Source organism: Oncorhynchus masou, chromosome 5 (assembly GCF_036934945.1).
Source record: "Oncorhynchus masou masou isolate Uvic2021 chromosome 5, UVic_Omas_1.1, whole genome shotgun sequence".
Classification (NCBI taxonomy): Eukaryota; Metazoa; Chordata; class Actinopteri; order Salmoniformes; family Salmonidae; genus Oncorhynchus; species Oncorhynchus masou.
In genome coordinates this window covers 15,346,932-15,354,767 of record NC_088216.1, presented here as the reverse complement: position 1 = coordinate 15,354,767, position 7,836 = coordinate 15,346,932, and the positions used below count along the sequence as shown (strand labels likewise).

The window sequence follows — 7,836 nt, the reverse complement described above, 5'->3', positions numbered from 1 at the left end:
ACAGATCTAGAATCAGCTTCCCCTCCCCAAATCCTAACCGTTGAGGTGAAAAACAAGAACACTGACCTTAAATCAGTCTCATCCTACTCCAGTTAAAAACAGGGCCATTGTGTCTGAGAAGAGGATGAGGGTTCTGATTGGCTGTTGCCTCTACTCCCATGCAGCATAGTGAGTCAGCACTTTTTCCTGTTTTCCAAGGAAGGATGCTCTTCTCTTCCTCACTGACCAATGACAGGAGCCACAGAGCATCACTCCCCCTTTACCCTCTCTCCATCCCTCACATTTCCTTTTTCTCCCAGCCCCCTGTCCTCTCCATCCCTCCCCACCCTCCTCTCTCCTCCCCTCCCTCTCTTCTCCCTCCCCCTCTAGCCCCCTGTCCTCTATGCCTCTCCTACCCTCCCTCCTCCCCTCCCTCCTCTCTCTAACCCTCCCCCTCTAGCCCCCTGTCCTCTATGCCTCTCCTCCCCACCCCCTCCTCTCCCCTCCCCCTCCTCTCTCTAACCCTCCCCCTCTAGCCTCTGCCCTCCTCCCTCCCTCTCCCCTATCCCTCCTCTAGCCCCCCATCTTGCTATGCCTCTCCTCCCCTCCCTCCTCCTCTCCCCTCCCCTATCCCTCTATCCCTCTCCCTCTAGCCTCCCATCTTCTATGCCTCTCCTCCCCTCCCTCTACCCCTCTCCCTTTCTCTCCTCCCCCATCTTTCTCCCCCCACTGTGGTGCAGTGGCACAAACCTGAATCGGCACAAACCCAGTCAGAGCAGAGACACACCCAGTGGTCTTAATCCAGAGAGAGAAGAGAAACATGGGTCTTACGGTACAGCTTGTCAGATCAAATAAGAAATGTATTCTCTACAACAAGATGTTTCCTAATGGCATATCCTACATTAGTAGTGTCTTTTGGATGTGTCCCTTTCACAACTGTGTAGAAGAGTTTCAGTATTGCTCATATACATCATTTGGAAGAGACTGGTCCGTTCTTGTGACTGGTCAGTTCTCATACACACCGTTTGAGGAAGTTGAGATAAGTGGGGCTGAGAGAATAGAGGTCTACATGGTGCTCAGCCAGTACCTAAAACATGCAGATTGAAGACTTTCTCTTTAGTAAGGCATTCAAACCCCAATCCGTCTCGAGTCCTTTTAAACCCCTTACACCACTATAGCATGAGTCCATTCTGACAAGTCAACTTCTGGGTGAATCCTAAATAGAATTTTAACTTAAGTCTCCCATATCAATGCACGAAAATCCACTCAAGTGAAGGTTAGGATTCCCCCGTTAGACAGTAGTTAGGAAAGAGGACAGAAGAGAATAGTAATAAACATTCACTATCAAGTAACACAAGTGACACAGCATCCATAAAAGCACCTGAAGAAGGAATGGATGAGCTCTTTATAATGGCGCATGGTGAATATTCTTCTGTGCTCTGATGATCTCTACATAGTCTTTGGTTTCCTTGTCACAGCTCCAACAGGGCCAATTCAATTCTTTTGTAAGAGGGGGGGGTGAATTAAATTGTGACAGTGGCTTAAACCAAAAACCTCCTCTCTTCTCCTGACATCCTTTGTCTTCAAATCCATTCGCCACTTCGACATGAAACATTCAAGAAGAAAAAAAACCCAGGTTCATGATGACATGGTAGCTTCCGTCCCGCTGGTTTAGTGAGTTCCTCCCATTTGGTTCGGTCTAAGATCAGGCTGTGGGGGTGTTAGGGGGAGATGAGGTCTATCTTGTCTATGTGCTGTTATATCCCTCTGTTTCCCTTTAGAATGTGTGTTGGTTGGGACATCAGAGGGGTCAACTAGTGACGAACGTCTGACAAACGATCAAAAAGAGGAAGGAAATAGGCTGTTGATGATCGTATGAGTTAGTCCATACACACACACACACACACACACACACACACACACACACACACACACACACACACACACACACACACACACACACACACACACACACACACTGCTAGGTCTTGACCAGCGGCTGCTCTGATGTCTCCTCAGGTGTCTTGTCTCCTTCCCGAGACTTTTTCCTCTTCTTGTGACCTGAGGAGAAATAAATATGCATTTAATTGAAAAACATATATACATTTAAAAATATATATATATTGACACATATAGATATTAAATTTAAAAAATGTATACATTTAACAGAGAAAAACCATGTATGGAAAAAATACATCTAACTGAAACATTATACATTTTTATAAAAAAAAAAAAAAAAGTACATTTAATTGAAAATATCAACATTTTATTGAAATAAATGTACATTTAAATGGAAAATATATACATGTAAATTGAAAAAAAGTATCTGCATTTCATGAATACTATTAATTGTGAATCAATGAATTGGACAAAGACAATGTCATTACAACTACTTTGTAAATGGCATTTAGTTCACTACTTCTGACCGGGCTTTTATTGCTTATTTCCTGCAATGTATTGTGATTTTGGTCCAGTTTCAGCCTTTTACTGAAATGAGAGAGACCATTCTGCTGCTCTTTGGCTCAGAGAGGGACCACGTGGGGTGGGGGGTGTTTAGGACAGTCATTTAGTTAAAGTAGCTCTATGATACTGAGCAGAGAAACACTCAGGCTGCACCTCAACTGGCACACTGTTCCCTATTAAGTGCACTACTTTTGAAAAGGACCCACAGAGCTTTGGGAATGGTGTGACACTTGGGAGGTTCACTTAACATTCATTCTCCATAGCTCATTCAGCAGTGGGCCAGTCGAGAGAGAAGAGAGGAACACACTAGTTGGCTCTCCTATGTGAGTGTTAGAGAGAGAGAGAGAGAGGGAGAGAGGGAGATTTTGTGGAGGTCAGAGTGATGGGCCAGAGTGGTACACACACACTGTGAGAGGCCAGGGGTTCCGTTAGGGGGGCCTCCAGAGAAAATACTCTTGGCAGAGGGAGGCAGGGCCCAATGAATGACTGGTTGCTAGGACACAGCTGTTCATGGAGCAGAGGTGCAGGGAAAGAGAAAGGCTCAGGATTTAGACAGTTACTAAGGGTGCATCCCAAATGGCACTCTACTCCCTATTTAGTGCACTACTTTTGACCAGGATCCATGGGAATGAAGTGCCATTTGGGACGTATCCTAACATGACAAAGTGACCGGTGGAGGGGACACACAGCGTGGGGTTGTTGGGTTTGTGCCTTCACAGTGGCTGGGTTGAGATTTAAATGGTTGTATGTGTGTGTGTGGGCAATTGGATTGTCACACGGGTGTTAGAATACAAGAGAGTAAAGGTGTGTGTGTATTTGTGTGTATGCATGCTTGTGTGTGTGTGTACTGGATGTTGTGTATGTTGTGTGTGTGTGTGACTCACTGAGTTTGAGCAGTAGTTTCTTGCCCAGTGTGTCCTCTGATCCACTCAGAGACAGAGTACTGATGAAAGAGGAGGGGGCGTCCGTTTCTATAGCAACAGAGGCTGTGTCAGAGAGAGAGAGAGAGAGAGAGAGAGAGAGAGAGAGAGAGACAGAGAGAGTGAGAGAGAGAGCGAGACAGAGAGAGAGAGACAGAGAGAGGGAGAGAGAGAGAGAGACAGACAGTTATCTCCATAGTAAACTGTGGATGTTGTGTCTGTGTTAAATGTCTTCCCTCATCACCAACATCCTCCTTATTCTCCAGTCTTCCATCCCACTCCTTTGTTCCTCCCTGTATTCTCTTACCGTTGGTGACGTCCCTCTCTGAGTGCTCCTCTCTGATGTACGAGATCTCATCCATCCTGAGGAACACGGAGTCACTGGGGCTGTTCTGACCGTCTGATTTACTGCCTGTAGGGAGAGACAGGACAGTTATGATACACACAGTCACTGGGGCTGTTCTGACCGTCTGATTTACTGCCTGTAGGGGGAGACAGGACAGTTATGATACACACAGTCACTGGGGCTGTTCTGACCGTCTGATTTACTGCCTGTAGGGAGAGACAGGACAGTTATGATACACAGTCACTGGGGCTGTTCTGACCGTCTGATTTACTGCCTGTAGGGAGAGACAGGACAGTTATGATACACACAGTCACTGGGGCTGTTCTGACCGTCTGATTTACTGCCTGTAGGGAGAGACAGGACAGTTATGATACACACAGTCACTGGGGCTGTTCTGACCGTCTGATTTACTGCCTGTAGGGAGAGACAGGACAGTTATGATACACACAGTCACTGGGGCTGTTCTGACCGTCTGATTTACTGCCTGTAGGGGGAGACAGGACAGTTATGATACACACAGTCACTGGGGCTGTTCTGACCGTCTGATTTACTGCCTGTAGGGGGAGACAGGACAGTTATGATACACACAGTCACTGGGGCTGTTCTGACCGTCTGATTTACTGCCTGTAGGGGAGAGACAGGACAGTTATGATACACACAGTCACTGGGGCTGTTCTGACCGTCTGATTTACTGCCTGTAGGGAGAGACAGGACAGAGATACACACAGGACTGATTTAGTTAGGGAGAGACAGGACAGTTATGATACACACAGTCACTGGGGCTGTTCTGACCGTCTGATTTACTGCCTGTAGGGAGAGACAGGACAGTTATGATACACACAGTCACTGGGGCTGTTCTGACCGTCTGATTTACTGCCTGTAGGGAGAGACAGGACAGTTATGATACACACAGTCACTGGGGCTGTTCTGACCGTCTGATTTACTGCCTGTAGGGGAGACAGGACAGTTATGATACACACAGTCACTGGGGCTGTTCTGACCATCTGATTTACTGCCTGTAGGGGAGTAAGCAAAGGGAGTAAGTCTATTCTCTCTCTACCTCCCTCCTACCAGTATGGTTGACTTACGGACGATGCGGTTCTTCTCGTTGAGCAGAGAGGTGCTGTGTGGGACGGAGGACTGCTGTCCTCTGGTTCTGGCCGAGCTGGGCCGGGTCTCTCTGGGGGTAGGAGGTGGTCTCCACTCTGCTCTGGGACAGGGAGGTCGGGAGTGTTCCCGTCTGTGGGCCGGGCGTCTGTGTCGGGGGTCTGGGGGGAGCTGTCCATCAGAGTGGCTGTCAGGGCGTTCTGGTAGTGGCTACGGGTGATCTGGGGTTTAGAAGTCGAAGGTCAAAGAAAGGTCGTAGGTCATAAATAATCATAGGTCGAAGTTAGAGGCTGTACTGTACCACAGCTCTGACTAAGCTACTAGGTTGCATCACAAATTACACACTTTTTCCTATGAAGTGCACTACTTTTGACCAAGGACCATAGGACTATGTATTAAGTAGTTCACTGTATAAAGAATAGGGTGCTATTTGGGACCTTTATTATTAATTTATTTTATTTGACCTCCTTTCTCTCCCAAATTCAATTACGATCTTGTCTCATCACTGCAACTCCCCAACGGGCTCGGTAGAGGCAAAGGTCAAGTCATGTGTCCTCCAAAACATGACCCGCCAAACCGTGCTCCTTAACGCTCGCCCACTTAACCCGGAAGCCAGTCGCGCCAATGTGTCGGAGGAAACACCGTTCAACTGACGGCCGTGGTCAGCCTGCAGGCGCCCGGCCTGCCACATGGAGTCGCTAGAGAGCCAAGTAAAGGTCCCCCAAATGGTGTTGGAGCAGGTGTATCCAGGTAACGTGAGGTGGGCGGGGCTGTACTGTACCGTAGTCTAGGTAGGCCTACCTTAATGACCTGCAGGTGTGTGAGCTGCCTAACAGAGTAGTCAGGCAGGTAGACGCTCCCCCCTCCGTTGAGTTGGCCCAGACTGCCCCCATACAGCATAGAGTCAGACCGGTCCAGACCACTGCTACGGGAGGGGGATCTGTGGACTGAATCATACAGGATGGTAATGAGTCAGACAGGGATGAGATAGTGTTCTACCACTCTCTGGTCTATGCAATGGGACAGTCCAGATAATGTATGTGTGTAATCTGTTATGTTTCTCATGAAACGTTGTTTTCTTTGAGCTTGTAATGTGCACAGACTGTTTCTCAATATTCACGTGTTAATGTTTGTGAATGAGTGAGTGAGTGAGTGAGTGAGTGATGAGCCAGTTACCTGTGGGCATGATGGCAGGCACCCCGTAGTAGGCGAACGCTCCGTTCTCAAACCTCAGAGCCTCTTTACCAAACTCCACCTCCACACGACCCTGGACACACAGGACAGAGAAATTGTCATGTTCCCTGATTTGTGTCTAAGCCACATTCTAGAAGATCCAAGTTATATATAAAACCAGGGTTGTTGTAGCAGTCAGCACCTCCACCTGCAGCACATGATATACTGAGTATACAAAACATTAGGAACACCTGCTCTTTCCATGACATAGACTGACCAGGTGAATCCAGATTAAAGCTACAATCCCTTATTGATGTCACTTGTTAAATCCACTTCAATCAATGTAGATGAAGGGGAGGAGACAGGTTAAAGAAGGATTTTAAAGCTTTGAGACAATTGAGACATGGTCTGTGTATGTGTGTCGTTCAGAGGGTGAATGGACAAGACAACATAGTTAAGTTCCTTTGAACGGGTAGTACAGTAGGCGCCAGGCGCACCGGTTTGAGTAAGTCAAGAACTGCAATGCTGCTGGGTTTTTTAACGCTCAACAGTTCCGGTGTGTATCAAGAATGTTCCACCACCAAAAGGACGTCCAGCCAACATGACACAACTGTGGGAAGCACTGGAGTCAACATGGACCAGCATCCCTGTGGAACACTTTCGACACCTCGTACATGTCTCAATGAATTGAGGCTGTTCTGAGGGCAAAAGGAGGTGTAACTCAATATTAGCAAGGTGTTCCTAATGTTTTGTCAAATCAATTTATCGCTAAGGGACAATTATTGTGGGCGTTTGTACCTGTAGTAACAGGATGAAGTAGTCAACAGGTTTGTTTCTCTGAAACAGGAAGTGCTGTGGGGCCAGTTTGTTCTTGTCATCGAAGCTCAGCTCCTGGACCACACTGGGGTGTTTAATGAGACGCAGTAAGATCTTCTCTGATAGGTGGGCTGGCTTGAAGGGCTCCACCTCTACAGGGAGGGAGGGAGGGAGGGAGGAGGGAGGGAGGGAGGGGGAGGGAGGGAGGGAGGGAGGGAGGGAGGGAGGGGATAGAAGAGGTAGGAGGAGAGGGCAGTAAAAGGGGAGAGATGAAAGAGGGATAGAAGAGGTAGGAGGAGAGGATAATAAAGGGGAGAGATGAAAGAGGGATAGAAGAGGAGGAGGAAAAGTAAAGGGAGAGATGAAAGAGGGATAGAAGAGGTAGGAGGAGAGGGCAGTAAAAGGGGAGAGATGAAAGAGGGATAGAAGAGGTAGGAGGAGAGGGCAGTAAAAGGGGAGAGATGAAAGAGGGATAGAAGAGGTAGGAGGAGAGGGCAGTAAAAGGGGAGAGATGAAAGAGGGATAGAAGAGGTAGGAGGAGAGGGCAGTAAAAGGGGAGAGATGAAAGAGGGATAGAAGAGGTAGGAGGAGAGGGCAGTAAAAGGGGAGAGATGAAAGAGGGATAGAAGAGGTAGGAGGAGAGGGCAGTAAAAGGGGAGAGATGAAAGAGGGATAGAAGAGGTAGGAGGAGAGGGCAGTAAAAGGGGAGAGATGAAAGAGGGATAGAAGAGGTAGGAGGAGAGGGCAGTAAAAGGGGAGAGATGAAAGAGGGATAGAAGAGGTAGGAGGAGAGGGCAGTAAAAGGGGAGAGATGAAAGAGGGATAGAAGAGGTAGGAGGAGAGGGCAGTAAAAGGGGAGAGATGAAAGAGGGATAGAAGAGGTAGGAGGAGAGGGCAGTAAAAGGGGGAGAGATGAAAGAGGGATAGAAGAGGTAGGAGGAGAGGGCAGTAAAAGGGGAGAGATGAAAGAGGGACAGAAGAGATAGAAGGAGAGGGGGGCAGTAAAAGGGGAGAGATGAAAGAGGGATAGAA

The 7,836-nt window shown here is 47.9% G+C and overlaps 1 pseudogene; it reads right to left on the bottom strand.

Moving 5' to 3' along the window:
- Positions 1-804: 804 nt before the first annotated feature.
- The window catches only part of LOC135528348 (metal transporter CNNM1-like), an 8,494-nt pseudogene continuing 1,462 nt past the window's right edge, over positions 805-7,836 (bottom strand).